The sequence below is a fragment of the Labrus bergylta genome, chromosome 13 (assembly GCF_963930695.1).
Source record: "Labrus bergylta chromosome 13, fLabBer1.1, whole genome shotgun sequence".
Classification (NCBI taxonomy): domain Eukaryota; kingdom Metazoa; phylum Chordata; class Actinopteri; order Labriformes; family Labridae; genus Labrus; species Labrus bergylta.
Genome location: NC_089207.1, coordinates 8215453 through 8242952, shown reverse-complemented (window position 1 = coordinate 8242952; position 27500 = coordinate 8215453). Strand labels below are relative to the sequence as shown.

Genomic DNA, 27500 nt, shown 5'->3' with positions numbered 1-27500 from the left:
CAGCGCCCTCTTCTGGCTAAAGGAGGTATTAAAAGCTTACAGCACCTGGTATTCCCAGGCGGTCTCCCATCCAAGTACTAACCAGGCCCGACCCTGCTTAGCTTCTGAGATCGGATGAGATCGGGCGTGTTCAGGGTGGTATGGCCGTAAGCGAATGAACAGGTTGTTAAAGGGTTATTTATACATACTTAGGTTTAAAGTAACACCTCGCCAAAATTAGAGCAAGTGACTATGACCTAGTTGATTTTATTACTTTTCTACTCAAACGTGTGGGCCTATGGATAGACTTACACTTAATCTTACTAGATTCAGCAATACTTTGACACTGGGAGTTAACTAAAGACTTGCAGCTTGTTTTTAAGACTTGTTTCACGACTTGCGGGCAAACTGAACGTTCAAACGTCTGATAAACACATTGAACAAACCGATTCCGTGAAGATTAACTTCCCTCTTTCAAAACTGGCCTGGTTAGTACTTGGATGGGAGACCGCCTGGGAATCCCAGGTGCTGTAAGCTTTTAATACCTGCTTCAGCCAGCAGGGGACGCTGTAACCTCCTGCTATGCACTGCAGTTCTTTTTTTATTTGTCTATCATTGCTTCTACTTTCCTACAAAGTAGCTTACACTGAATTTTGATTGGGGATCATCTACAGCATATATAGGGACTGATTGTAATAATTATGAATTTTCATATAATTAGTAAGTGTTCCTTTGTGATTCCTAATGGAGGATTGTTTTTTTAATGATTAGTTACAATGGAGAATGTGAGGGGATCAAATATGTATGCCCCACAGGGTTATGATTTCTACATGAAACATTGCAATGGCTGATTTATTCATTTGTCATTCAAGATTACCTCAAAACAAGTAAGTGGTGATAAAAACATAATTTCGAGTTGTCCCTTGTATCTTAATCAATCACTGCTTAGGCTACTATAATAATCCTAAATCTTGTGTGCCTTAATGCAACATTTAAACTTATTTCTGCTGTTCACTGTTCACAAGTTTGCAGGATTGAAAACCTTAATAAATCCACAGTAAAAGTGACGATGCGAAATGGTCAACTTCTGAAAAATCGTCAATTGATTGATAAGTAAGCATCACTTGTTTGCAGGTTTTTTTTAAATTCAATCTTAATAGTAATCATTTATAATAATTCCTGATTTGGTGTAAATGTTTATTATTGATGTGAAAACATTTATAATGATGGTGAATATTTCCAGTTGAATCAAATGTATAATATGGCTACCAGAGTGTTGTGGGGAAGTAAAGAGTAACCTAAGTACAAGTAATTAAAATATGTTAATGCAGTAGTCCTTACGTAAGTAGGCTACATGTACTTTTTGAATGTAAAACTGAACTTTGAAAACAGCCTCCAGAGAGCGTAATATGTATTAATACTCACTGAAAACATTGATGAAAATTGCAACAAAAAAAAAGAGGACAGACTGCCAAATAAAATCATGTTTCATTTTCCACTGGCCTGTTTCTCTCAGTCCTTTCTCCACTAGTGAGGCAACAGCGCCCTCTTCTGGCTAAAGGAGGTATTAAAAGCTTACAGCACCTGGTATTCCCAGGCGGTCTCCCATCCAAGTACTAACCAGGCCCGACCCTGCTTAGCTTCCGAGATCGGACGTGTTCAGGGTGGTATGGCCGTAAGCGAATGAACAGGTTGTTAAAGGGTTATTTATACATACTTAGGTTTAAAGTAACACCTCGCCAAAATTAGAGCAAGTGACTATGACCTAGTTGATTTTATTACTTTTCTACTCAAACGTGTGGGCCTATGGATAGACTTACACTTAATCTTACTAGATTCAGCAATACTTTGACGCTGGGAGTTAACTAAAGACTTGCAGCTTGTTTTTAAGACTTGTTTCACGACTTGCGGGCAAACTGAACGTTCAAACGTCTGATAAACACATTGAACAAACCGATTCCGTGAAGATTAACTTCCCTCTTTCAAAACTGGCCTGGTTAGTACTTGGATGGGAGACCGCCTGGGAATCCCAGGTGCTGTAAGCTTTTAATACCTGCTTCAGCCAGCAGGGGACGCTGTAACCTCCTGCTATGCACTGCAGTTCTTTTTTTATTTGTCTATCATTGCTTCTACTTTCCTACAAAGTAGCTTACACTGAATTTTGATTGGGGATCATCTATAGCATATATAGGGACTGATTGTAATAATTATGAATTTTCATATAATTAGTAAGTGTTCCTTTGTGATTCCTAATGGAGGATTGTTTTTTTAATGATTAGTTACAATGGAGAATGTGAGGGGATCAAATATGTATGCCCCACAGGGTTATGATTTCTACATGAAACATTGCAATGGCTGATTTATTCATTTGTCATTCAAGATTACCTCAAAACAAGTAAGTGGTGATAAAAACATAATTTCGAGTTGTCCCTTGTATCTTAATCAATCACTGCTTAGGCTACTATAATAATCCTAAATCTTGTGTGCCTTAATGCAACATTTAAACTTATTTCTGCTGTTCACTGTTCACAAGTTTGCAGTATTGAAAACCTTAATAAATCCACAGTAAAAGTGACGATGCGAAATGGTCAACTTCTGAAAAATCGTCAATTGATTGATAAGTAAGCATCACTTGTTTGCAGGTTTTTTTTAAATTCAATCTTAATAGTAATCATTTATAATAATTCCTGATTTGGTGTAAATGTTTATTATTGATGTGAAAACATTTATAATGATGGTGAATATTTCCAGTTGAATCAAATGTATAATATGGCTACCAGAGTGTTGTGGGGAAGTAAAGAGTAACCTAAGTACAAGTAATTAAAATATGTTAATGCAGTAGTCCTTACGTAAGTAGGCTACATGTACTTTTTGAATGTAAAACTGAACTTTGAAAACAGCCTCCAGAGAGCGTAATATGTATTAATACTCACTGAAAACATTGATGAAAATTGCAACAAAAAAAAAGAGGACAGACTGCCAAATAAAATCATGTTTCATTTTCCACTGGCCTGTTTCTCTCAGTCCTTTCTCCACTAGTGAGGCAACAGCGCCCTCTTCTGGCTAAAGGAGGTATTAAAAGCTTACAGCACCTGGTATTCCCAGGCGGTCTCCCATCCAAATACTAACCAGGCCCGACCCTGCTTAGCTTCCGAGATCGGACGAGATCGGGCGTGTTCAGGGTGGTATGGCCGTAAGCGAATGAACAGGTTGTTAAAGGGTTATTTATACATACTTAGGTTTAAAGTAACACCTCGCCAAAATTAGAGCAAGTGACTATGACCTAGTTGATTTTATTACTTTTCTACTCAAACGTGTGGGCCTATGGATAGACTTACACTTAATCTTACTAGATTCAGCAATACTTTGACGCTGGGAGTTAACTAAAGACTTGCAGCTTGTTTTTAAGACTTGTTTCACGACTTGCGGGCAAACTGAACGTTCAAACGTCTGATAAACACATTGAACAAACCGATTCCGTGAAGATTAACTTCCCTCTTTCAAAACTGGCCTGGTTAGTACTTGGATGGGAGACCGCCTGGGAATCCCAGGTGCTGTAAGCTTTTAATACCTGCTTCAGCCAGCAGGGGACGCTGTAACCTCCTGCTATGCACTGCAGTTCTTTTTTTATTTGTCTATCATTGCTTCTACTTTCCTACAAAGTAGCTTACACTGAATTTTGATTGGGGATCATCTATAGCATATATAGGGACTGATTGTAATAATTATGAATTTTCATATAATTAGTAAGTGTTCCTTTGTGATTCCTAATGGAGGATTGTTTTTTTAATGATTAGTTACAATGGAGAATGTGAGGGGATCAAATATGTATGCCCCACAGGGTTATGATTTCTACATGAAACATTGCAATGGCTGATTTATTCATTTGTCATTCAAGATTACCTCAAAACAAGTAAGTGGTGATAAAAACATAATTTCGAGTTGTCCCTTGTATCTTAATCAATCACTGCTTAGGCTACTATAATAATCCTAAATCTTGTGTGCCTTAATGCAACATTTAAACTTATTTCTGCTGTTCACTGTTCACAAGTTTGCAGTATTGAAAACCTTAATAAATCCACAGTAAAAGTGACGATGCGAAATGGTCAACTTCTGAAAAATCGTCAATTGATTGATAAGTAAGCATCACTTGTTTGCAGGTTTTTTTTAAATTCAATCTTAATAGTAATCATTTATAATAATTCCTGATTTGGTGTAAATGTTTATTATTGATGTGAAAACATTTATAATGATGGTGAATATTTCCAGTTGAATCAAATGTATAATATGGCTACCAGAGTGTTGTGGGGAAGTAAAGAGTAACCTAAGTACAAGTAATTAAAATATGTTAATGCAGTAGTCCTTACGTAAGTAGGCTACATGTACTTTTTGAATGTAAAACTGAACTTTGAAAACAGCCTCCAGAGAGCGTAATATGTATTAATACTCACTGAAAACATTGATGAAAATTGCAACAAAAAAAAAGAGGACAGACTGCCAAATAAAATCATGTTTCATTTTCCACTGGCCTGTTTCTCTCAGTCCTTTCTCCACTAGTGAGGCAACAGCGCCCTCTTCTGGCTAAAGGAGGTATTAAAAGCTTACAGCACCTGGTATTCCCAGGCGGTCTCCCATCCAAGTACTAACCAGGCCCGACCCTGCTTAGCTTCCGAGATCGGACGAGATCGGGCGTGTTCAGGGTGGTATGGCCGTAAGCGAATGAACAGGTTGTTAAAGGGTTATTTATACATACTTAGGTTTAAAGTAACACCTCGCCAAAATTAGAGCAAGTGACTATGACCTAGTTGATTTTATTACTTTTCTACTCAAACGTGTGGGCCTATGGATAGACTTACACTTAATCTTACTAGATTCAGCAATACTTTGACGCTGGGAGTTAACTAAAGACTTGCAGCTTGTTTTTAAGACTTGTTTCACGACTTGCGGGCAAACTGAACGTTCAAACGTCTGATAAACACATTGAACAAACCGATTCCGTGAAGATTAACTTCCCTCTTTCAAAACTGGCCTGGTTAGTACTTGGATGGGAGACCGCCTGGGAATCCCAGGTGCTGTAAGCTTTTAATACCTGCTTCAGCCAGCAGGGGGCGCTGTAACCTCCTGCTATGCACTGCAGTTCTTTTTTTATTTGTCTATCATTGCTTCTACTTTCCTACAAAGTAGCTTACACTGAATTTTGATTGGGGATCATCTATAGCATATATAGGGACTGATTGTAATAATTATGAATTTTCATATAATTAGTAAGTGTTCCTTTGTGATTCCTAATGGAGGATTGTTTTTTTAATGATTAGTTACAATGGAGAATGTGAGGGGATCAAATATGTATGCCCCACAGGGTTATGATTTCTACATGAAACATTGCAATGGCTGATTTATTCATTTGTCATTCAAGATTACCTCAAAACAAGTAAGTGGTGATAAAAACATAATTTCGAGTTGTCCCTTGTATCTTAATCAATCACTGCTTAGGCTACTATAATAATCCTAAATCTTGTGTGCCTTAATGCAACATTTAAACTTATTTCTGCTGTTCACTGTTCACAAGTTTGCAGGATTGAAAACCTTAATAAATCCACAGTAAAAGTGACGATGCGAAATGGTCAACTTCTGAAAAATCGTCAATTGATTGATAAGTAAGCATCACTTGTTTGCAGGTTTTTTTTAAATTCAATCTTAATAGTAATCATTTATAATAATTCCTGATTTGGTGTAAATGTTTATTATTGATGTGAAAACATTTATAATGATGGTGAATATTTCCAGTTGAATCAAATGTATAATATGGCTACCAGAGTGTTGTGGGGAAGTAAAGAGTAACCTAAGTACAAGTAATTAAAATATGTTAATGCAGTAGTCCTTACGTAAGTAGGCTACATGTACTTTTTGAATGTAAAACTGAACTTTGAAAACAGCCTCCAGAGAGCGTAATATGTATTAATACTCACTGAAAACATTGATGAAAATTGCAACAAAAAAAAAGAGGACAGACTGCCAAATAAAATCATGTTTCATTTTCCACTGGCCTGTTTCTCTCAGTCCTTTCTCCACTAGTGAGGCAACAGCGCCCTCTTCTGGCTAAAGGAGGTATTAAAAGCTTACAGCACCTGGTATTCCCAGGCGGTCTCCCATCCAAGTACTAACCAGGCCCGACCCTGCTTAGCTTCCGAGATCGGACGAGATCGGGCGTGTTCAGGGTGGTATGGCCGTAAGCAAATGAACAGGTTGTTAAAGGGTTATTTATACATACTTAGGTTTAAAGTAACACCTCGCCAAAATTAGAGCAAGTGACTATGACCTAGTTGATTTTATTACTTTTCTACTCAAACGTGTGGGCCTATGGATAGACTTACACTTAATCTTACTAGATTCAGCAATACTTTGACGCTGGGAGTTAACTAAAGACTTGCAGCTTGTTTTTAAGACTTGTTTCACGACTTGCGGGCAAACTGAACGTTCAAACGTCTGATAAACACATTGAACAAACCGATTCCGTGAAGATTAACTTCCCTCTTTCAAAACTGGCCTGGTTAGTACTTGGATGGGAGACCGCCTGGGAATCCCTGGTGCTGTAAGCTTTTAATACCTGCTTCAGCCAGCAGGGGGCGCTGTAACCTCCTGCTATGCACTGCAGTTCTTTTTTTATTTGTCTATCATTGCTTCTACTTTCCTACAAAGTAGCTTACACTGAATTTTGATTGGGGATCATCTATAGCATATATAGGGACTGATTGTAATAATTATGAATTTTCATATAATTAGTAAGTGTTCCTTTGTGATTCCTAATGGAGGATTGTTTTTTTTAATGATTAGTTACAATGGAGAATGTGAGGGGATCAAATATGTATGCCCCACAGGGTTATGATTTCTACATGAAACATTGCAATGGCTGATTTATTCATTTGTCATTCAAGATTACCTCAAAACAAGTAAGTGGTGATAAAAACATAATTTCGAGTTGTCCCTTGTATCTTAATCAATCACTGCTTAGGCTACTATAATAATCCTAAATCTTGTGTGCCTTAATGCAACATTTAAACTTATTTCTGCTGTTCACTGTTCACAAGTTTGCAGTATTGAAAACCTTAATAAATCCACAGTAAAAGTGACGATGCAAAATGGTCAACTTCTGAAAAATCGTCAATTGATTGATAAGTAAGCATCACTTGTTTGCAGGTTTTTTTTAAATTCAATCTTAATAGTAATCATTTATAATAATTCCTGATTTGGTGTAAATGTTTATTATTGATGTGAAAACATTTATAATGATGGTGAATATTTCCAGTTGAATCAAATGTATAATATGGCTACCAGAGTGTTGTGGGGAACTAAAGAGTAACCTAAGTACAAGTAATTAAAATATGTTAATGCAGTAGTCCTTACGTAAGTAGGCTACATGTACTTTTTGAATGTAAAACTGAACTTTGAAAACAGCCTCCAGAGAGCGTAATATGTATTAATACTCACTGAAAACATTGATGAAAATTGCAACAAAAAAAAAGAGGACAGACTGCCAAATAAAATCATGTTTCATTTTCCACTGGCCTGTTTCTCTCAGTCCTTTCTCCACTAGTGAGGCAACAGCGCCCTCTTCTGGCTAAAGGAGGTATTAAAAGCATACAGCACCTGGTATTCCCAGGCGGTCTCCCATCCAAGTACTAACCAGGCCCGACCCTGCTTAGCTTCTGAGATCGGACGAGATCGGGCGTGTTCAGGGTGGTATGGCCGTAAGCGAATGAACAGGTTGTTAAAGGGTTATTTATACATACTTAGGTTTAAAGTAACACCTCGCCAAAATTAGAGCAAGTGACTATGACCTAGTTGATTTTATTACTTTTCTACTCAAACGTGTGGGCCTATGGATAGACTTACACTTAATCTTACTAGATTCAGCAATACTTTGACGCTGGGAGTTAACTAAAGACTTGCAGCTTGTTTTTAAGACTTGTTTCACGACTTGCGGGCAAACTGAACGTTCAAACGTCTGATAAACACATTGAACAAACCGATTCCGTGAAGATTAACTTCCCTCTTTCAAAACTGGCCTGGTTAGTACTTGGATGGGAGACCGCCTGGGAATCCCAGGTGCTGTAAGCTTTTAATACCTGCTTCAGCCAGCAGGGGGCGCTGTAACCTCCTGCTATGCACTGCAGTTCTTTTTTTATTTGTCTATCATTGCTTCTACTTTCCTACAAAGTAGCTTACACTGAATTTTGATTGGGGATCATCTATAGCATATATAGGGACTGATTGTAATAATTATGAATTTTCATATAATTAGTAAGTGTTCCTTTGTGATTCCTAATGGAGGATTGTTTTTTTTAATGATTAGTTACAATGGAGAATGTGAGGGGATCAAATATGTATGCCCCACAGGGTTATGATTTCTACATGAAACATTGCAATGGCTGATTTATTCATTTGTCATTCAAGATTACCTCAAAACAAGTAAGTGGTGATAAAAACATAATTTCGAGTTGTCCCTTATATCTTAATCAATCACTGCTTAGGCTACTATAATAATCCTAAATCTTGTGTGCCTTAATGCAACATTTAAACTTATTTCTGCTGTTCACTGTTCACAAGTTTGCAGTATTGAAAACCTTAATAAATCCACAGTAAAAGTGACGATGCAAAATGGTCAACTTCTGAAAAATCGTCAATTGATTCTGAAAAAATATTGATTGATAAGTAAGCATCACTTGTTTGCAGGTTTTTTTTAAATTCAATCTTAATAGTAATCATTTATAATAATTCCTGATTTGGTGTAAATGTTTATTATTGATGTGAAAACATTTATAATGATGGTGAATATTTCCAGTTGAATCAAATGTATAATATGGCTACCAGAGTGTTGTGGGGAAGTAAAGAGTAACCTAAGTACAAGTAATTAAAATATGTTAATGCAGTAGTCCTTACGTAAGTAGGCTACATGTACTTTTTGAATGTAAAACTGAACTTTGAAAACAGCCTCCAGAGAGCGTAATATGTATTAATACTCACTGAAAACATTGATGAAAATTGCAACAAAAAAAAAGAGGAAAGACTGCCAAATAAAATCATGTTTCATTTTCCACTGGCCTGTTTCTCTCAGTCCTTTCTCCACTAGTGAGGCAACAGCGCCCTCTTCTGGCTAAAGGAGGTATTAAACGCTTACAGCACCTGGTATTCCCAGGCGGTCTCCCATCCAAGTACTAACCAGGCCCGACCCTGCTTAGCTTCCGAGATCAGACGAGATCGGGCGTGTTCAGGGTGGTATGGCCGTAAGCGAATGAACAGGTTGTTAAAGGGTTATTTATACATACTTAGGTTTAAAGTAACACCTCGCCAAAATTAGAGCAAGTGACTATGACCTAGTTGATTTTATTACTTTTCTACTCAAACGTGTGGGCCTATGGATAGACTTACACTTAATCTTACTAGATTCAGCAATACTTTGACGCTGGGAGTTAACTAAAGACTTGCAGCTTGTTTTTAAGACTTGTTTCACGACTTGCGGGCAAACTGAACGTTCAAACGTCTGATAAACACATTGAACAAACCGATTCCGTGAAGATTAACTTCCCTCTTTCAAAACTGGCCTGGTTAGTACTTGGATGGGAGACCGCCTGGGAATACCAGGTGCTGTAAGCTTTTAATACCTGCTTCAGCCAGCAGGGGGCGCTGTAACCTCCTGCTATGCACTGCAGTTCTTTTTTTATTTGTCTATCATTGCTTCTACTTTCCTACAAAGTAGCTTACACTGAATTTTGATTGGGGATCATCTATAGCATATATAGGGACTGATTGTAATAATTATGAATTTTCATATAATTAGTAAGTGTTCCTTTGTGATTCCTAATGGAGGATTGTTTTTTTTAATGATTAGTTACAATGGAGAATGTGAGGGGATCAAATATGTATGCCCCACAGGGTTATGATTTCTACATGAAACATTGCAATGGCTGATTTATTCATTTGTCATTCAAGATTACCTCAAAACAAGTAAGTGGTGATAAAAACATAATTTCGAGTTGTCCCTTATATCTTAATCAATCACTGCTCAGGCTACTATAATAATCCTAAATCTTGTGTGCCTTAATGCAACATTTAAACTTATTTCTGCTGTTCACTGTTCACAAGTTTGCAGTATTGAAAACCTTAATAAATCCACAGTAAAAGTGACGATGCAAAATGGTCAACTTCTGAAAAATCGTCAATTGATTCTGAAAAAATATTGATTGATAAGTAAGCATCACTTGTTTGCAGGTTTTTTTTAAATTCAATCTTAATAGTAATCATTTATAATAATTCCTGATTTGGTGTAAATGTTTATTATTGATGTGAAAACATTTATAATGATGGTGAATATTTCCAGTTGAATCAAATGTATAATATGGCTACCAGAGTGTTGTGGGGAAGTAAAGAGTAACCTAAGTACAAGTAATTAAAATATGTTAATGCAGTAGTCCTTACTTAAGTAGGCTACATGTACTTTTTGAATGTAAAACTGAACTTTGAAAACAGCCTCCAGAGAGCGTAATATGTATTAATACTCACTGAAAACATTGATGAAAATTGCAACAACAAAAAAAAAAGAGAGGACAGACTGCCAAATAAAATCATGTTTCATTTTCCACTGGCCTGTTTCTCTCAGTCCTTTCTCCACTAGTGAGGCAACAGCGCCCTCTTCTGGCTAAAGGAGGTATTAAAAGCTTACAGCACCTGGTATTCCCAGGCGGTCTCCCATCCAAGTACTAACCAGGCCCGACCCTGCTTAGCTTCCGAGATCGGACGAGATCGGGCGTGTTCAGGGTGGTATGGCCGTAAGCGAATGAACAGGTTGTTAAAGGGTTATTTATACATACTTAGGTTTAAAGTAACACCTCGCCAAAATTAGAGCAAGTGACTATGACCTAGTTGATTTTATTACTTTTCTACTCAAACGTGTGGGCCTATGGATAGACTTACACTTAATCTTACTAGATTCAGCAATACTTTGACGCTGGGAGTTAACTAAAGACTTGCAGCTTGTTTTTAAGACTTGTTTCACGACTTGCGGGCAAACTGAACGTTCAAACGTCTGATAAACACATTGAACAAACCGATTCCGTGAAGATTAACTTCCCTCTTTCAAAACTGGCCTGGTTAGTACTTGGATGGGAGACCGCCTGGGAATACCAGGTGCTGTAAGCTTTTAATACCTGCTTCAGCCAGCAGGGGGCGCTGTAACCTCCTGCTATGCACTGCAGTTCTTTTTTTATTTGTCTATCATTGCTTCTACTTTCCTACAAAGTAGCTTACACTGAATTTTGATTGGGGATCATCTATAGCATATATAGGGACTGATTGTAATAATTATGAATTTTCATATAATTAGTAAGTGTTCCTTTGTGATTCCTAATGGAGGATTGTTTTTTTTAATGATTAGTTACAATGGAGAATGTGAGGGGATCAAATATGTATGCCCCACAGGGTTATGATTTCTACATGAAACATTGCAATGGCTGATTTATTCATTTGTCATTCAAGATTACCTCAAAACAAGTAAGTGGTGATAAAAACATAATTTCGAGTTGTCCCTTATATCTTAATCAATCACTGCTCAGGCTACTATAATAATCCTAAATCTTGTGTGCCTTAATGCAACATTTAAACTTATTTCTGCTGTTCACTGTTCACAAGTTTGCAGTATTGAAAACCTTAATAAATCCACAGTAAAAGTGACGATGCAAAATGGTCAACTTCTGAAAAATCGTCAATTGATTCTGAAAAAATATTGATTGATAAGTAAGCATCACTTGTTTGCAGGTTTTTTTTAAATTCAATCTTAATAGTAATCATTTATAATAATTCCTGATTTGGTGTAAATGTTTATTATTGATGTGAAAACATTTATAATGATGGTGAATATTTCCAGTTGAATCAAATGTATAATATGGCTACCAGAGTGTTGTGGGGAAGTAAAGAGTAACCTAAGTACAAGTAATTAAAATATGTTAATGCAGTAGTCCTTACGTAAGTAGGCTACATGTACTTTTTGAATGTAAAACTGAACTTTGAAAACAGCCTCCAGAGAGCGTAATATGTATTAATACTCACTGAAAACATTGATGAAAATTGCAACAAAAAAAAAGAGGAAAGACTGCCAAATAAAATCATGTTTCATTTTCCACTGGCCTGTTTCTCTCAGTCCTTTCTCCACTAGTGAGGCAACAGCGCCCTCTTCTGGCTAAAGGAGGTATTAAACACTTACAGCACCTGGTATTCCCAGGCGGTCTCCCATCCAAGTACTAACCAGGCCCGACCCTGCTTAGCTTCCGAGATCGGACGAGATCGGGCGTGTTCAGGGTGGTATGGCCGTAAGCGAATGAACAGGTTGTTAAAGGGTTATTTATACATACTTAGGTTTAAAGTAATACCTCGCCAAAATTAGAGCAAGTGACTATGACCTAGTTGATTTTATTACTTTTCTACTCAAACGTGTGGGCCTATGGATAGACTTACACTTAATCTTACTAGATTCAGCAATACTTTGACGCTGGGAGTTAACTAAAGACTTGCAGCTTGTTTTTAAGACTTGTTTCACGACTTGCGGGCAAACTGAACGTTCAAACGTCTGATAAACACATTGAACAAACCGATTCCGTGAAGATTAACTTCCCTCTTTCAAAACTGGCCTGGTTAGTACTTGGATGGGAGACCGCCTGGGAATACCAGGTGCTGTAAGCTTTTAATACCTGCTTCAGCCAGCAGGGGGCGCTGTAACCTCCTGCTATGCACTGCAGTTCTTTTTTTATTTGTCTATCATTGCTTCTACTTTCCTACAAAGTAGCTTACACTGAATTTTGATTGGGGATCATCTATAGCATATATAGGGACTGATTGTAATAATTATGAATTTTCATATAATTAGTAAGTGTTCCTTTGTGATTCCTAATGGAGGATTGTTTTTTTTAATGATTAGTTACAATGGAGAATGTGAGGGGATCAAATATGTATGCCCCACAGGGTTATGATTTCTACATGAAACATTGCAATGGCTGATTTATTCATTTGTCATTCAAGATTACCTCAAAACAAGTAAGTGGTGATAAAAACATAATTTCGAGTTGTCCCTTATATCTTAATCAATCACTGCTTAGGCTACTATAATAATCCTAAATCTTGTGTGCCTTAATGCAACATTTAAACTTATTTCTGCTGTTCACTGTTCACAAGTTTGCAGTATTGAAAACCTTAATAAATCCACAGTAAAAGTGACGATGCAAAATGGTCAACTTCTGAAAAATCGTCAATTGATTCTGAAAAAATATTGATTGATAAGTAAGCATCACTTGTTTGCAGGTTTTTTTTAAATTCAATCTTAATAGTAATCATTTATAATAATTCCTGATTTGGTGTAAATGTTTATTATTGATGTGAAAACATTTATAATGATGGTGAATATTTCCAGTTGAATCAAATGTATAATATGGCTACCAGAGTGTTGTGGGGAAGTAAAGAGTAACCTAAGTACAAGTAATTAAAATATGTTAATGCAGTAGTCCTTACTTAAGTAGGCTACATGTACTTTTTGAATGTAAAACTGAACTTTGAAAACAGCCTCCAGAGAGCGTAATATGTATTAATACTCACTGAAAACATTGATGAAAATTGCAACAACAAAAAAAAAAGAGAGGACAGACTGCCAAATAAAATCATGTTTCATTTTCCACTGGCCTGTTTCTCTCAGTCCTTTCTCCACTAGTGAGGCAACAGCGCCCTCTTCTGGCTAAAGGAGGTATTAAAAGCTTACAGCACCTGGTATTCCCAGGCGGTCTCCCATCCAAGTACTAACCAGGCCCGACCCTGCTTAGCTTCCGAGATCGGACGAGATCGGGCGTGTTCAGGGTGGTATGGCCGTAAGCGAATGAACAGGTTGTTAAAGGGTTATTTATACATACTTAGGTTTAAAGTAACACCTCGCCAAAATTAGAGCAAGTGACGATGACCTAGTTGATTTTATTACTTTTCTACTCAAACGTGTGGGCCTATGGATAGACTTACACTTAATCTTACTAGATTCAGCAATACTTTGACGCTGGGAGTTAACTAAAGACTTGCAGCTTGTTTTTAAGACTTGTTTCACGACTTGCGGGCAAACTGAACGTTCAAACGTCTGATAAACACATTGAACAAACCGATTCCGTGAAGATTAACTTCCCTCTTTCAAAACTGGCCTGGTTAGTACTTGGATGGGAGACCGCCTGGGAATACCAGGTGCTGTAAGCTTTTAATACCTGCTTCAGCCAGCAGGGGGCGCTGTAACCTCCTGCTATGCACTGCAGTTCTTTTTTTATTTGTCTATCATTGCTTCTACTTTCCTACAAAGTAGCTTACACTGAATTTTGATTGGGGATCATCTATAGCATATATAGGGACTGATTGTAATAATTATGAATTTTCATATAATTAGTAAGTGTTCCTTTGTGATTCCTAATGGAGGATTGTTTTTTTTAATGATTAGTTACAATGGAGAATGTGAGGGGATCAAATATGTATGCCCCACAGGGTTATGATTTCTACATGAAACATTGCAATGGCTGATTTATTCATTTGTCATTCAAGATTACCTCAAAACAAGTAAGTGGTGATAAAAACATAATTTCGAGTTGTCCCTTATATCTTAATCAATCACTGCTTAGGCTACTATAATAATCCTAAATCTTGTGTGCCTTAATGCAACATTTAAACTTATTTCTGCTGTTCACTGTTCACAAGTTTGCAGTATTGAAAACCTTAATAAATCCACAGTAAAAGTGACGATGCAAAATGGTCAACTTCTGAAAAATCGTCAATTGATTCTGAAAAAATATTGATTGATAAGTAAGCATCACTTGTTTGCAGGTTTTTTTTAAATTCAATCTTAATAGTAATCATTTATAATAATTCCTGATTTGGTGTAAATGTTTATTATTGATGTGAAAACATTTATAATGATGGTGAATATTTCCAGTTGAATCAAATGTATAATATGGCTACCAGAGTGTTGTGGGGAAGTAAAGAGTAACCTAAGTACAAGTAATTAAAATATGTTAATGCAGTAGTCCTTACTTAAGTAGGCTACATGTACTTTTTGAATGTAAAACTGAACTTTGAAAACAGCCTCCAGAGAGCGTAATATGTATTAATACTCACTGAAAACATTGATGAAAATTGCAACAACAAAAAAAAAAGAGAGGACAGACTGCCAAATAAAATCATGTTTCATTTTCCACTGGCCTGTTTCTCTCAGTCCTTTCTCCACTAGTGAGGCAACAGCGCCCTCTTCTGGCTAAAGGAGGTATTAAAAGCTTACAGCACCTGGTATTCCCAGGCGGTCTCCCATCCAAGTACTAACCAGGCCCGACCCTGCTTAGCTTCCGAGATCGGATGAGATCGGGCGTGTTCAGGGTGGTATGGCCGTAAGCGAATGAACAGGTTGTTAAAGGGTTATTTATACATACTTAGGTTTAAAGTAACACCTCGCCAAAATTAGAGCAAGTGACTATGACCTAGTTGATTTTATTACTTTTCTACTCAAACGTGTGGGCCTATGGATAGACTTACACTTAATCTTACTAGATTCAGCAATACTTTGACGCTGGGAGTTAACTAAAGACTTGCAGCTTGTTTTTAAGACTTGTTTCACGACTTGCGGGCAAACTGAACGTTCAAACGTCTGATAAACACATTGAACAAACCGATTCCGTGAAGATTAACTTCCCTCTTTCAAAACTGGCCAGGTTAGTACTTGGATGGGAGACCGCCTGGGAATACCAGGTGCTGTAAGCTTTTAATACCTGCTTCAGCCAGCAGGGGGCGCTGTAACCTCCTGCTATGCACTGCAGTTCTTTTTTTATTTGTCTATCATTGCTTCTACTTTCCTACAAAGTAGCTTACACTGAATTTTGATTGGGGATCATCTATAGCATATATAGGGACTGATTGTAATAATTATGAATTTTCATATAATTAGTAAGTGTTCCTTTGTGATTCCTAATGGAGGATTGTTTTTTTTAATGATTAGTTACAATGGAGAATGTGAGGGGATCAAATATGTATGCCCCACAGGGTTATGATTTCTACATGAAACATTGCAATGGCTGATTTATTCATTTGTCATTCAAGATTACCTCAAAACAAGTAAGTGGTGATAAAAACATAATTTCGAGTTGTCCCTTATATCTTAATCAATCACTGCTTAGGCTACTATAATAATCCTAAATCTTGTGTGCCTTAATGCAACATTTAAACTTATTTCTGCTGTTCACTGTTCACAAGTTTGCAGTATTGAAAACCTTAATAAATCCACAGTAAAAGTGACGATGCAAAATGGTCAACTTCTGAAAAATCGTCAATTGATTGATAAGTAAGCATCACTTGTTTGCAGGTTTTTTTAAAATTCAATCTTAATAGTAATCATTTATAATAATTCCTGATTTGGTGTAAATGTTTATTATTGATGTGAAAACATTTATAATGATGGTGAATATTTCCAGTTGAATCAAATGTATAATATGGCTACCAGAGTGTTGTGGGGAAGTAAAGAGTAACCTAAGTACAAGTAATTAAAATATGTTAATGCAGTAGTCCTTACTTAAGTAGGCTACATGTACTTTTTGAATGTAAAACTGAACTTTGAAAACAGCCTCCAGAGAGCGTAATATGTATTAATACTCACTGAAAACATTGATGAAAATTGCAACAACAAAAAAAAAAGAGAGGACAGACTGCCAAATAAAATCATGTTTCATTTTCCACTGGCCTGTTTCTCTCAGTCCTTTCTCCACTAGTGAGGCAACAGCGCCCTCTTCTGGCTAAAGGAGGTATTAAAAGCTTACAGCACCTGGTATTCCCAGGCGGTCTCCCATCCAAGTACTAACCAGGCCCGACCCTGCTTAGCTTCTGAGATCGGACGAGATCGGGCGTGTTCAGGGTGGTATGGCCGTAAGTGAATAAACAGGTTGTTAAAGGGTTATTTATACATACTTAGGTTTAAAGTAACACCTCGCCAAAATTAGAGCAAGTGACTATGACCTAGTTGATTTTATTACTTTTCTACTCAAACGTGTGGGCCTATGGATAGACTTACACTTAATCTTACTAGATTCAGCAATACTTTGACGCTGGGAGTTAACTAAAGACTTGCAGCTTGTTTTTAAGACTTGTTTCACGACTTGCGGGCAAACTGAACGTTCAAACGTCTGATAAACACATTGAACAAACCGATTCCGTGAAGATTAACTTCCCTCTTTCAAAACTGGCCTGGTTAGTACTTGGATGGGAGACCGCCTGGGAATCCCAGGTGCTGTAAGCTTTTAATACCTGCTTCAGCCAGCAGGGGGCGCTGTAACCTCCTGCTATGCACTGCAGTTCTTTTTTTATTTGTCTATCATTGCTTCTACTTTCCTACAAAGTAGCTTACACTGAATTTTGATTGGGGATCATCTATAGCATATATAGGGACTGATTGTAATAATTATGAATTTTCATATAATTAGTAAGTGTTCCTTTGTGATTCCTAATGGAGGATTGTTTTTTTTAATGATTAGTTACAATGGAGAATGTGAGGGGATCAAATATGTATGCCCCACAGGGTTATGATTTCTACATGAAACATTGCAATGGCTGATTTATTCATTTGTCATTCAAGATTACCTCAAAACAAGTAAGTGGTGATAAAAACATAATTTCGAGTTGTCCCTTGTATCTTAATCAATCACTGCTTAGGCTACTATAATAATCCTAAATCTTGTGTGCCTTAATGCAACATTTAAACTTATTTCTGCTGTTCACTGTTCACAAGTTTGCAGGATTGAAAACCTTAATAAATCCACAGTAAAAGTGACGATGCGAAATGGTCAACTTCAGAAAAATCGTCAATTGATTGATAAGTAAGCATCACTTGTTTGCAGGTTTTTTTTAAATTCAATCTTAATAGTAATCATTTATAATAATTCCTGATTTGGTGTAAATGTTTATTATTGATGTGAAAACATTTATAATGATGGTGAATATTTCCAGTTGAATCAAATGTATAATATGGCTACCAGAGTGTTGTGGGGAAGTAAAGAGTAACCTAAGTACAAGTAATTAAAATATGTTAATGCAGTAGTCCTTACTTAAGTAGGCTACATGTACTTTTTGAATGTAAAACTGAACTTTGAAAACAGCCTCCAGAGAGCGTAATATGTATTAATACTCACTGAAAACATTGATGAAAATTGCAACAACAAAAAAAAAAGAGAGGACAGACTGCCAAATAAAATCATGTTTCATTTTCCACTGGCCTGTTTCTCTCAGTCCTTTCTCCACTAGTGAGGCAACAGCGCCCTCTTCTGGCTAAAGGAGGTATTAAAAGCTTACAGCACCTGGTATTCCCAGGCGGTCTCCCATCCAAGTACTAACCAGGCCCGACCCTGCTTAGCTTCCGAGATCGGACGAGATCGGGCGTGTTCAGGGTGGTATGGCCGTAAGCGAATGAACAGGTTGTTAAAGGGTTATTTATACATACTTAGGTTTAAAGTAACACCTCGCCAAAATTAGAGCAAGTGACTATGACCTAGTTGATTTTATTACTTTTCTACTCAAACGTGTGGGCCTATGGATAGACTTACACTTAATCTTACTAGATTCAGCAATACTTTGACGCTGGGAGTTAACTAAAGACTTGCAGCTTGTTTTTAAGACTTGTTTCACGACTTGCGGGCAAACTGAACGTTCAAACGTCTGATAAACACATTGAACAAACCGATTCCGTGAAGATTAACTTCCCTCTTTCAAAACTGGCCTGGTTAGTACTTGGATGGGAGACCGCCTGGGAATCCCAGGTGCTGTAAGCTTTTAATACCTGCTTCAGCCAGCAGGGGGCGCTGTAACCTCCTGCTATGCACTGCAGTTCTTTTTTTATTTGTCTATCATTGCTTCTACTTTCCTACAAAGTAGCTTACACTGAATTTTGATTGGGGATCATCTATAGCATATATAGGGACTGATTGTAATAATTATGAATTTTCATATAATTAGTAAGTGTTCCTTTGTGATTCCTAATGGAGGATTGTTTTTTTTAATGATTAGTTACAATGGAGAATGTGAGGGGATCAAATATGTATGCCCCACAGGGTTATGATTTCTACATGAAACATTGCAATGGCTGATTTATTCATTTGTCATTCAAGATTACCTCAAAACAAGTAAGTGGTGATAAAAACATAATTTCGAGTTGTCCCTTATATCTTAATCAATCACTGCTTAGGCTACTATAATAATCCTAAATCTTGTGTGCCTTAATGCAACATTTAAACTTATTTCTGCTGTTCACTGTTCACAAGTTTGCAGTATTGAAAACCTTAATAAATCCACAGTAAAAGTGACGATGCAAAATGGTCAACTTCTGAAAAATCGTCAATTGATTCTGAAAAAATATTGATTGATAAGTAAGCATCACTTGTTTGCAGGTTTTTTTAAAATTCAATCTTAATAGTAATCATTTATAATAATTCCTGATTTGGTGTAAATGTTTATTATTGATGTGAAAACATTTATAATGATGGTGAATATTTCCAGTTGAATCAAATGTATAATATGGCTACCAGAGTGTTGTGGGGAAGTAAAGAGTAACCTAAGTACAAGTAATTAAAATATGTTAATGCAGTAGTCCTTACGTAAGTAGGCTACATGTACTTTTTGAATGTAAAACTGAACTTTGAAAACAGCCTCCAGAGAGCGTAATATGTATTAATACTCACTGAAAACATTGATGAAAATTGCAACAAAAAAAAAGAGGACAGACTGCCAAATAAAATCATGTTTCATTTTCCACTGGCCTGTTTCTCTCAGTCCTTTCTCCACTAGTGAGGCAACAGCGCCCTCTTCTGGCTAAAGGAGGTATTAAAAGCTTACAGCACCTGGTATTCCCAGGCGGTCTCCCATCCAAGTACTAACCAGGCCCGACCCTGCTTAGCTTCCGAGATCGGACGAGATCGGGCGTGTTCAGGGTGGTATGGCCGTAAGCGAATGAACAGGTTGTTAAAGGGTTATTTATACATACTTAGGTTTAAAGAAACACCTCGCCAAAATTAGAGCAAGTGACTATGACCTAGTTGATTTTATTACTTTTCTACTCAAACGTGTGGGCCTATGGATAGACTTACACTTAATCTTACTAGATTCAGCAATACTTTGACGCTGGGAGTTAACTAAAGACTTGCAGCTTGTTTTTAAGACTTGTTTCACGACTTGCGGGCAAACTGAACGTTCAAACGTCTGATAAACACATTGAACAAACCGATTCCGTGAAGATTAACTTCCCTCTTTCAAAACTGGCCTGGTTAGTACTTGGATGGGAGACCGCCTGGGAATCCCAGGTGCTGTAAGCTTTTAATACCTGCTTCAGCCAGCAGGGGACGCTGTAACCTCCTGCTATGCACTGCAGTTCTTTTTTTATTTGTCTATCATTGCTTCTACTTTCCTACAAAGTAGCTTACACTGAATTTTGATTGGGGATCATCTATAGCATATATAGGGACTGATTGTAATAATTATGAATTTTCATATAATTAGTAAGTGTTCCTTTGTGATTCCTAATGGAGGATTGTTTTTTTTAATGATTAGTTACAATGGAGAATGTGAGGGGATCAAATATGTATGCCCCACAGGGTTATGATTTCTACATGAAACATTGCAATGGCTGATTTATTCATTTGTCATTCAAGATTACCTCAAAACAAGTAAGTGGTGATAAAAACATAATTTCGAGTTGTCCCTTGTATCTTAATCAATCACTGCTTAGGCTACTATAATAATCCTAAATCTTGTGTGCCTTAATGCAACATTTAAACTTATTTCTGCTGTTCACTGTTCACAAGTTTGCAGGATTGAAAACCTTAATAAATCCACAGTAAAAGTGACGATGCGAAATGGTCAACTTCAGAAAAATCGTCAATTGATTGATAAGTAAGCATCACTTGTTTGCAGGTTTTTTTAAAATTCAATCTTAATAGTAATCATTTATAATAATTCCTGATTTGGTGTAAATGTTTATTATTGATGTGAAAACATTTATAATGATGGTGAATATTTCCAGTTGAATCAAATGTATAATATGGCTACCAGAGTGTTGTGGGGAAGTAAAGAGTAACCTAAGTACAAGTAATTAAAATATGTTAATGCAGTAGTCCTTACTTAAGTAGGCTACATGTACTTTTTGAATGTAAAACTGAACTTTGAAAACAGCCTCCAGAGAGCGTAATATGTATTAATACTCACTGAAAACATTGATGAAAATTGCAACAACAAAAAAAAAAGAGAGGACAGACTGCCAAATAAAATCATGTTTCATTTTCCACTGGCCTGTTTCTCTCAGTCCTTTCTCCACTAGTGAGGCAACAGCGCCCTCTTCTGGCTAAAGGAGGTATTAAAAGCTTACAGCACCTGGTATTCCCAGGCGGTCTCCCATCCAAGTACTAACCAGGCCCGACCCTGCTTAGCTTCCGAGATCGGACGAGATCGGGCGTGTTCAGGGTGGTATGGCCGTAAGCGAATGAACAGGTTGTTAAAGGGTTATTTATACATACTTAGGTTTAAAGTAACACCTCGCCAAAATTAGAGCAAGTGACTATGACCTAGTTGATTTTATTACTTTTCTACTCAAACGTGTGGGCCTATGGATAGACTTACACTTAATCTTACTAGATTCAGCAATACTTTGACGCTGGGAGTTAACTAAAGACTTGCAGCTTGTTTTTAAGACTTGTTTCACGACTTGCGGGCAAACTGAACGTTCAAACGTCTGATAAACACATTGAACAAACCGATTCCGTGAAGATTAACTTCCCTCTTTCAAAACTGGCCTGGTTAGTACTTGGATGGGAGACCGCCTGGGAATCCCAGGTGCTGTAAGCTTTTAATACCTGCTTCAGCCAGCAGGGGGCGCTGTAACCTCCTGCTATGCACTGCAGTTCTTTTTTTATTTGTCTATCATTGCTTCTACTTTCCTACAAAGTAGCTTACACTGAATTTTGATTGGGGATCATCTATAGCATATATAGGGACTGATTGTAATAATTATGAATTTTCATATAATTAGTAAGTGTTCCTTTGTGATTCCTAATGGAGGATTGTTTTTTTTAATGATTAGTTACAATGGAGAATGTGAGGGGATCAAATATGTATGCCCCACAGGGTTATGATTTCTACACGAAACATTGCAATGGCTGATTTATTCATTTGTCATTCAAGATTACCTCAAAACAAGTAAGTGGTGATAAAAACATAATTTCGAGTTGTCCCTTATATCTTAATCAATCACTGCTTAGGCTACTATAATAATCCTAAATCTTGTGTGCCTTAATGCAACATTTAAACTTATTTCTGCTGTTCACTGTTCACAAGTTTGCAGTATTGAAAACCTTAATAAATCCACAGTAAAAGTGACGATGCAAAATGGTCAACTTCTGAAAAATCGTCAATTGATTCTGAAAAAATATTGATTGATAAGTAAGCATCACTTGTTTGCAGGTTTTTTTTAAATTCAATCTTAATAGTAATCATTTATAATAATTCCTGATTTGGTGTAAATGTTTATTATTGATGTGAAAACATTTATAATGATGGTGAATATTTCCAGTTGAATCAAATGTATAATATGGCTACCAGAGTGTTGTGGGGAAGTAAAGAGTAACCTAAGTACAAGTAATTAAAATATGTTAATGCAGTAGTCCTTACGTAAGTAGGCTACATGTACTTTTTGAATGTAAAACTGAACTTTGAAAACAGCCTCCAGAGAGCGTAATATGTATTAATACTCACTGAAAACATTGATGAAAATTGCAACAACAAAAAAGAGGACAGACTGCCAAATAAAATCATGTTTCATTTTCCACTGGCCTGTTTCTCTCAGTCCTTTCTCCACTAGTGAGGCAACAGCGCCCTCTTCTGGCTAAAGGAGGTATTAAAAGCTTACAGCACCTGGTATTCCCAGGCGGTCTCCCATCCAAGTACTAACCAGGCCCGACCCTGCTTAGCTTCCGAGATCGGACGAGATCGGGCGTGTTCAGGGTGGTATGGCCGTAAGCAAATGAACAGGTTGTTAAAGGGTTATTTATACATACTTAGGTTTAAAGTAACACCTCGCCAAAATTAGAGCAAGTGACTATGACCTAGTTGATTTTATTACTTTTCTACTCAAACGTGTGGGCCTATGGATAGACTTACACTTAATCTTACTAGATTCAGCAATACTTTGACGCTGGGAGTTAACTAAAGACTTGCAGCTTGTTTTTAAGACTTGTTTCACGACTTGCGGGCAAACTGAACGTTCAAACGTCTGATAAACACATTGAACAAACCGATTCCGTGAAGATTAACTTCCCTCTTTCAAAACTGGCCTGGTTAGTACTTGGATGGGAGACCGCCTGGGAATCCCAGGTGCTGTAAGCTTTTAATACCTGCTTCAGCCAGCAGGGGGCGCTGTAACCTCCTGCTATGCACTGCAGTTCTTTTTTTATTTGTCTATCATTGCTTCTACTTTCCTACAAAGTAGCTTACACTGAATTTTGATTGGGGATCATCTATAGCATATATAGGGACTGATTGTAATAATTATGAATTTTCATATAATTAGTAAGTGTTCCTTTGTGATTCCTAATGGAGGATTGTTTTTTTTAATGATTAGTTACAATGGAGAATGTGAGGGGATCAAATATGTATGCCCCACAGGGTTATGATTTCTACATGAAACATTGCAATGGCTGATTTATTAATTTGTCATTCAAGATTACCTCAAAACAAGTAAGTGGTGATAAAAACATAATTTCGAGTTGTCCCTTATATCTTAATCAATCACTGCTTAGGCTACTATAATAATCCTAAATCTTGTGTGCCTTAATGCAACATTTAAACTTATTTCTGCTGTTCACTGTTCACAAGTTTGCAGTATTGAAAACCTTAATAAATCCACAGTAAAAGTGACGATGCAAAATGGTCAACTTCTGAAAAATCGTCAATTGATTCTGAAAAAATATTGATTGATAAGTAAGCATCACTTGTTTGCAGGTTTTTTTAAAATTCAATCTTAATAGTAATCATTTATAATAATTCCTGATTTGGTGTAAATGTTTATTATTGATGTGAAAACATTTATAATGATGGTGAATATTTCCAGTTGAATCAAATGTATAATATGGCTACCAGAGTGTTGTGGGGAAGTAAAGAGTAACCTAAGTACAAGTAATTAAAATATGTTAATGCAGTAGTCCTTACTTAAGTAGGCTACATGTACTTTTTGAATGTAAAACTGAACTTTGAAAACAGCCTCCAGAGAGCGTAATATGTATTAATACTCACTGAAAACATTGATGAAAATTGCAACAACAAAAAAAAAAGAGAGGACAGACTGCCAAATAAAATCATGTTTCATTTTCCACTGGCCTGTTTCTCTCAGTCCTTTCTCCACTAGTGAGGCAACAGCGCCCTCTTCTGGCTAAAGGAGGTATTAAAAGCTTACAGCACCTGGTATTCCCAGGCTGTCTCCCATCCAAGTACTAACCAGGCCCGACCCTGCTTAGCTTCCGAGATCGGACGAGATCGGGCGTGTTCAGGGTGGTATGGCCGTAAGTGAATGAACAGGTTGTTAAAGGGTTATTTATACATACTTAGGTTTAAAGTAACACCTCGCCAAAATTAGAGCAAGTGACTATGACCTAGTTGATTTTATTACTTTTCTACTCAAACGTGTGGGCCTATGGATAGACTTACACTTAATCTTACTAGATTCAGCAATACTTTGACGCTGGGAGTTAACTAAAGACTTGCAGCTTGTTTTTAAGACTTGTTTCACGACTTGCGGGCAAACTGAACGTTCAAACGTCTGATAAACACATTGAACAAACCGATTCCGTGAAGATTAACTTCCCTCTTTCAAAACTGGCCTGGTTAGTACTTGGATGGGAGACCGCCTGGGAATCCCAGGTGCTGTAAGCTTTTAATACCTGCTTCAGCCAGCAGGGGGCGCTGTAACCTCCTGCTATGCACTGCAGTTCTTTTTTTATTTGTCTATCATTGCTTCTACTTTCCTACAAAGTAGCTTACACTGAATTTTGATTGGGGATCATCTATAGCATATATAGGGACTGATTGTAATAATTATGAATTTTCATATAATTAGTAAGTGTTCCTTTGTGATTCCTAATGGAGGATTGTTTTTTTTAATGATTAGTTACAATGGAGAATGTGAGGGGATCAAATATGTATGCCCCACAGGGTTATGATTTCTACATGAAACATTGCAATGGCTGATTTATTAATTTGTCATTCAAGATTACCTCAAAACAAGTAAGTGGTGATAAAAACATAATTTCGAGTTGTCCCTTATATCTTAATCAATCACTGCTTAGGCTACTATAATAATCCTAAATCTTGTGTGCCTTAATGCAACATTTAAACTTATTTCTGCTGTTCACTGTTCACAAGTTTGCAGTATTGAAAACCTTAATAAATCCACAGTAAAAGTGACGATGCAAAATGGTCAACTTCTGAAAAATCGTCAATTGATTCTGAAAAAATATTGATTGATAAGTAAGCATCACTTGTTTGCAGGTTTTTTTAAAATTCAATCTTAATAGTAATCATTTATAATAATTCCTGATTTGGTGTAAATGTTTATTATTGATGTGAAAACATTTATAATGATGGTGAATATTTCCAGTTGAATCAAATGTATAATATGGCTACCAGAGTGTTGTGGGGAAGTAAAGAGTAACCTAAGTACAAGTAATTAAAATATGTTAATGCAGTAGTCCTTACTTAAGTAGGCTACATGTACTTTTTGAATGTAAAACTGAACTTTGAAAACAGCCTCCAGAGAGCGTAATATGTATTAATACTCACTGAAAACATTGATGAAAATTGCAACAACAAAAAAAAAAGAGAGGACAGACTGCCAAATAAAATCATGTTTCATTTTCCACTGGCCTGTTTCTCTCAGTCCTTTCTCCACTAGTGAGGCAACAGCGCCCTCTTCTGGCTAAAGGAGGTATTAAAAGCTTACAGCACCTGGTATTCCCAGGCGGTATCCCATCCAAGTACTAACCAGGCCCGACCCTGCTTAGCTTCCGAGATCGGACGAGATCGGGCGTGTTCAGGGTGGTATGGCCGTAAGTGAATGAACAGGTTGTTAAAGGGTTATTTATACATACTTAGGTTTAAAGTAACACCTCGCCAAAATTAGAGCAAGTGACTATGACCTAGTTGATTTTATTACTTTTCTACTCAAACGTGTGGGCCTATGGATAGACTTACACTTAATCTTACTAGATTCAGCAATACTTTGACGCTGGGAGTTAACTAAAGACTTGCAGCTTGTTTTTAAGACTTGTTTCACGACTTGCGGGCAAACTGAACGTTCAAACGTCTGATAAACACATTGAACAAACCGATTCCGTGAAGATTAACTTCCCTCTTTCAAAACTGGCCTGGTTAGTACTTGGATGGGAGACCGCCTGGGAATCCCAGGTGCTGTAAGCTTTTAATACCTGCTTCAGCCAGCAGGGGGCGCTGTAACCTCCTGCTATGCACTGCAGTTCTTTTTTTATTTGTCTATCATTGCTTCTACTTTCCTACAAAGTAGCTTACACTGAATTTTGATTGGGGATCATCTATAGCATATATAGGGACTGATTGTAATAATTATGAATTTTCATATAATTAGTAAGTGTTCCTTTGTGATTCCTAATGGAGGATTGTTTTTTTTAATGATTAGTTACAATGGAGAATGTGAGGGGATCAAATATGTATGCCCCACAGGGTTATGATTTCTACACGAAACATTGCAATGGCTGATTTATTCATTTGTCATTCAAGATTACCTCAAAACAAGTAAGTGGTGATAAAAACATAATTTCGAGTTGTCCCTTATATCTTAATCAATCACTGCTTAGGCTACTATAATAATCCTAAATCTTGTGTGCCTTAATGCAACATTTAAACTTATTTCTGCTGTTCACTGTTCACAAGTTTGCAGTATTGAAAACCTTAATAAATCCACAGTAAAAGTGACGATGCAAAATGGTCAACTTCTGAAAAATCGTCAATTGATTCTGAAAAAATATTGATTGATAAGTAAGCATCACTTGTTTGCAGGTTTTTTTTAAATTCAATCTTAATAGTAATCATTTATAATAATTCCTGATTTGGTGTAAATGTTTATTATTGATGTGAAAACATTTATAATGATGGTGAATATTTCCAGTTGAATCAAATGTATAATATGGCTACCAGAGTGTTGTGGGGAAGTAAAGAGTAACCTAAGTACAAGTAATTAAAATATGTTAATGCAGTAGTCCTTACGTAAGTAGGCTACATGTACTTTTTGAATGTAAAACTGAACTTTGAAAACAGCCTCCAGAGAGCGTAATATGTATTAATACTCACTGAAAACATTGATGAAAATTGCAACAAAAAAAAAGAGGACAGACTGCCAAATAAAATCATGTTTCATT

At 36.7% G+C, this 27500-nt stretch overlaps 17 non-coding genes and 1 pseudogene across 17 annotated transcripts; all 18 read right to left on the bottom strand.

The window, feature by feature from the left end:
• Positions 1-33: 33 nt before the first annotated feature.
• On the bottom strand, positions 34-152 carry LOC136181575 (5S ribosomal RNA). The gene has a single exon (XR_010667922.1). It is a non-coding gene; the product is annotated as a 5S ribosomal RNA (ribosomal RNA).
• A 1399-nt stretch (positions 153-1551) lies between these two features.
• Positions 1552-1660, bottom strand: LOC136181866 (5S ribosomal RNA; annotated as a pseudogene).
• A 1399-nt stretch (positions 1661-3059) lies between these two features.
• On the bottom strand, positions 3060-3178 carry LOC136181578 (5S ribosomal RNA). Its single transcript, XR_010667925.1, has one exon. It is a non-coding gene; the product is annotated as a 5S ribosomal RNA (ribosomal RNA).
• Positions 3179-4577: 1399 nt separating this feature from the next.
• LOC136182242 (5S ribosomal RNA) lies at positions 4578-4696 on the bottom strand. The gene has a single exon (XR_010668560.1). It is a non-coding gene; the product is annotated as a 5S ribosomal RNA (ribosomal RNA).
• Positions 4697-6095: 1399 nt separating this feature from the next.
• LOC136182241 (5S ribosomal RNA) lies at positions 6096-6214 on the bottom strand. The gene has a single exon (XR_010668559.1). It is a non-coding gene; the product is annotated as a 5S ribosomal RNA (ribosomal RNA).
• A 1400-nt stretch (positions 6215-7614) lies between these two features.
• LOC136181781 (5S ribosomal RNA) lies at positions 7615-7733 on the bottom strand. The gene has a single exon (XR_010668128.1). It is a non-coding gene; the product is annotated as a 5S ribosomal RNA (ribosomal RNA).
• A 1417-nt stretch (positions 7734-9150) lies between these two features.
• LOC136181413 (5S ribosomal RNA) lies at positions 9151-9269 on the bottom strand. The gene has a single exon (XR_010667761.1). It is a non-coding gene; the product is annotated as a 5S ribosomal RNA (ribosomal RNA).
• A 1423-nt stretch (positions 9270-10692) lies between these two features.
• Positions 10693-10811, bottom strand: LOC136182240 (5S ribosomal RNA). Its single transcript, XR_010668558.1, has one exon. It is a non-coding gene; the product is annotated as a 5S ribosomal RNA (ribosomal RNA).
• A 1417-nt stretch (positions 10812-12228) lies between these two features.
• Positions 12229-12347, bottom strand: LOC136181593 (5S ribosomal RNA). Its single transcript, XR_010667940.1, has one exon. It is a non-coding gene; the product is annotated as a 5S ribosomal RNA (ribosomal RNA).
• Positions 12348-13770: 1423 nt separating this feature from the next.
• On the bottom strand, positions 13771-13889 carry LOC136182239 (5S ribosomal RNA). The gene has a single exon (XR_010668557.1). It is a non-coding gene; the product is annotated as a 5S ribosomal RNA (ribosomal RNA).
• Positions 13890-15312: 1423 nt separating this feature from the next.
• On the bottom strand, positions 15313-15431 carry LOC136181938 (5S ribosomal RNA). Its single transcript, XR_010668254.1, has one exon. It is a non-coding gene; the product is annotated as a 5S ribosomal RNA (ribosomal RNA).
• Positions 15432-16837: 1406 nt separating this feature from the next.
• Positions 16838-16956, bottom strand: LOC136181777 (5S ribosomal RNA). The gene has a single exon (XR_010668124.1). It is a non-coding gene; the product is annotated as a 5S ribosomal RNA (ribosomal RNA).
• A 1406-nt stretch (positions 16957-18362) lies between these two features.
• On the bottom strand, positions 18363-18481 carry LOC136182238 (5S ribosomal RNA). The gene has a single exon (XR_010668556.1). It is a non-coding gene; the product is annotated as a 5S ribosomal RNA (ribosomal RNA).
• Positions 18482-19898: 1417 nt separating this feature from the next.
• Positions 19899-20017, bottom strand: LOC136182237 (5S ribosomal RNA). Its single transcript, XR_010668555.1, has one exon. It is a non-coding gene; the product is annotated as a 5S ribosomal RNA (ribosomal RNA).
• Positions 20018-21423: 1406 nt separating this feature from the next.
• Positions 21424-21542, bottom strand: LOC136182235 (5S ribosomal RNA). Its single transcript, XR_010668553.1, has one exon. It is a non-coding gene; the product is annotated as a 5S ribosomal RNA (ribosomal RNA).
• Positions 21543-22959: 1417 nt separating this feature from the next.
• LOC136182234 (5S ribosomal RNA) lies at positions 22960-23078 on the bottom strand. The gene has a single exon (XR_010668552.1). It is a non-coding gene; the product is annotated as a 5S ribosomal RNA (ribosomal RNA).
• A 1423-nt stretch (positions 23079-24501) lies between these two features.
• LOC136181814 (5S ribosomal RNA) lies at positions 24502-24620 on the bottom strand. The gene has a single exon (XR_010668161.1). It is a non-coding gene; the product is annotated as a 5S ribosomal RNA (ribosomal RNA).
• A 1423-nt stretch (positions 24621-26043) lies between these two features.
• Positions 26044-26162, bottom strand: LOC136181682 (5S ribosomal RNA). The gene has a single exon (XR_010668029.1). It is a non-coding gene; the product is annotated as a 5S ribosomal RNA (ribosomal RNA).
• Between the last annotated feature and the right edge of the window lie 1338 nt (positions 26163-27500).